We start from the raw sequence: 2,479 nt of genomic DNA on the forward strand, positions 1-2,479 counted from the left end.
ACCTGGGCGCGCGGAGGGGGTCGGGGCTGGCTGAGACACCCCTCCGAGCTCTGCTGTCCGGTGATTTGTTATTAATTTGCTCATTTGGTTCTGTTTCGGGAGCTGTGTAGCTGGCCAGGGACGGGAGCGGGTCGGGTTTTATTCCAGGAGTGGTGAAATTGTCTCACGATCCCGATGACATGCCTGATGGTGCCGATGTCTGTGCCGGAGAGGGAGGTTTTCCCCTCCTTTGCTTTTGGGGCAGCAGGACTCTGTCCTCTTGTTTTGCCCTTAATATTGCCCTGAAGGGTGGGCAAAGGCGTTTGCCAAAGGTGAGTGGTTGAGTTTTGAGTTAAAATTAAAAAATACCAAACACGTTGTACGCACCGGAAACACCAAATGGTTTTTTAAGGTAAAAAATGTTAAAAACTGGCAAGAGCAGAGTATGCCGGGGGGATTAAAACCAGCCCAGGGACTGTGCCTGCAGTTGGGAAATGCCCCCGTGCCCCCTCGCTTTCGAGGCTCAGCAGTTCCCGGCTCCCAAATCAGGTGCTGATCCCCGTCCACGCTCGCTTGGATGTGCCCAGGGGCTGGTGTAGGGCCTGATCCCGTGGCGGAGGGCGGGTGCGTAGCGCAGCGCTGCTCCTCTCCGTGCAGCTCGTCCTGCGCTGAACCCGTTAGGGGATTAAGCCCAAAGTCACACGGCGGTGCAGAGGTCCCCTGGGACGAGCGGCAAGAGCTGATCTGCGGACATAAGGAGGGCGGCAAATATTGGCGGGGTCCAGTCTTTCCTCCCTGGGCCCCTTCGGGGCAGAAAGATCCTGAGGATGGCTGGAGGTATTGCCAGAGAGGAAGAAAACGTCGAGATTTTGGGGATAAACTACCCTGGGAAATTATTCTTGCGGTGAACCCAGCAGCTCACCGCTTGTATCGGGCGTATTTTGACCCTCACCCCGAATTCAGTTTGTTTAAGCCTTTATGTTTGACGCAATTAATGAGCAAATACCTGTTTTATTTTCTGTTTCAACATTCAGGCTTTGCATAATGTTAGGAAGCGCGGCCGCTTTGCTTTTATTTTGGAGGGAGTCCCTTTTTTGCAGAAGGTGGACGGACGCGCTCCCGGGAAGCAGCCGCCGGGTGAGTCATCTCCGTGCAGAAATAGCTCTGCTGGGAGCGGAGACACGGTCCTGCAGGGATTTCGCTTCTCCCTACCCCGGATGGAGCCGGCCGCTCCGTCCCACGCTGCTAGCGGTGTGCCCGTGGGCACCGCTGGCTCCTGGCTGGATTTAACGGGGTAATTCGGGGCTGGGAGATTTGCTAAGTATTTTTTTTCCCCATCTCCGCTCCCCTCCGGCGCGGGGCAGAGTCAGGGTTTGAGGTGGCTGCAGCCAGACCCCACAGCTCAGCCTGCTTGTCTTTAGCCGGAGAGGATGAGTGCTGGTTTATTGACCTGACCCGAACGACAAGAATGATAACGCCGGTATCTCCCTTTTCTGTATCGTAAGGGGAGAACAGCACATGGGGCAAGGACGTGATTTGCCCAACAGCCCCCGGAGGCCGGTGGTGAGAAGTCCCATCCCGGACCTTTATTCACTAAATAAAGCTGGCTTAGATTTTAATTTCTCCTTTGCATAAAAGCAATGCGTACTTTGATACAATTAAGAGCAGCGTTGGGGACGGCTGAGAGCAGAAGGCGGCTCTCGCAGAAGCGTGGCAGGGACGCTCCGATCTCCTGCCGGGAGGTGGGGGCAGCAGTTGTCCAAGCTGACTTCACGGATTCTCGTTTTCCTTAGAAATCCCATAGAAAACGGTCCGGTGGCCCCTCTTCTCCCCCACGACCCGCGGAGGGGAAGCTGCTGTCGGGGCGCTTGGCTCAGAGCCCTGGGCTGGGAGAGGCTCTGTGCAGCAGCGGTGGCAGTGCCGGGGACGCCGGGGCAAGGAGCCCGGTAGAGCAACTGATTTTGTTTTCCAGCTCTCGGGAGCGGCTGGATTTATCCCCGCTGGGGCTATTGGTGTCCACGGTGCTTCAGGGAGAGCAAAGCGATGCCTGGGAGGTGGGGAAGGGAGGCAAGAGCTCACAGGGAGCTCCGCTGAGGACAAGTTAATGTGAGATCGGGGTGGCTGATGCTGTTTCCGACCTCGTGCTGGTCAGCTCTCGAAGGAGGCAGAGCTAAAATAAGCCAAAAGAGACCAAACTGGCTTTTCCCCAGCTCGTAGGTCAGTTTTTTACGTGCGTAGCAAAGCGTTAATTCGGGAGAGGTGGCTAGATGGAAGGTGTTTGGGGAACCTTGGCTGAAAAGCGCTGAAGGGACCATAGATTGCGTGGAGGTTGCCATTCAGGTCTGTGTTTGACCTAATCTGCCCGGAATTCAAGACGTGCGCTGTTAGCCTTTCCTGTTTAGCAAAATGCAAAAATCTGGGGCCCAGAAGAGCTTTTTGAGAGGCGGGTCAGCTCCCCGCGTCCACATCGTCCCTTACAGCTGCCCCTAACGGTGTCCAC

The 2,479-nt window shown here is 55.9% G+C and overlaps 1 protein-coding gene across 5 annotated transcripts in view; it reads left to right on the top strand.

Annotated features, from left to right (window-relative positions):
• Positions 1-2,479, top strand: part of PHOSPHO1 (phosphatase, orphan 1) — a 12,190-nt gene that overhangs the window by 5,377 nt on the left and 4,334 nt on the right. For 2 of the 5 annotated variants that reach the window (XM_009321964.1, XM_009321966.1), the window contains exon 1: positions 1,025-1,116. The exons of 2 other annotated variants lie outside the window; for them this stretch is intronic. The gene's annotated coding sequence lies outside the window, so the exon portion shown is untranslated. Of the gene's footprint in view, positions 1-1,024; positions 1,117-2,479 lie in introns of those variants that run through there. One more of the 5 variants, XM_009321967.1, reaches the window with a different exon arrangement.

This window comes from Pygoscelis adeliae, unplaced genomic scaffold (genome assembly GCF_000699105.1).
Source record: "Pygoscelis adeliae isolate BGI_AS28 unplaced genomic scaffold, ASM69910v1 Scaffold504, whole genome shotgun sequence".
NCBI classification, from domain to species: Eukaryota; Metazoa; Chordata; class Aves; order Sphenisciformes; family Spheniscidae; genus Pygoscelis; species Pygoscelis adeliae.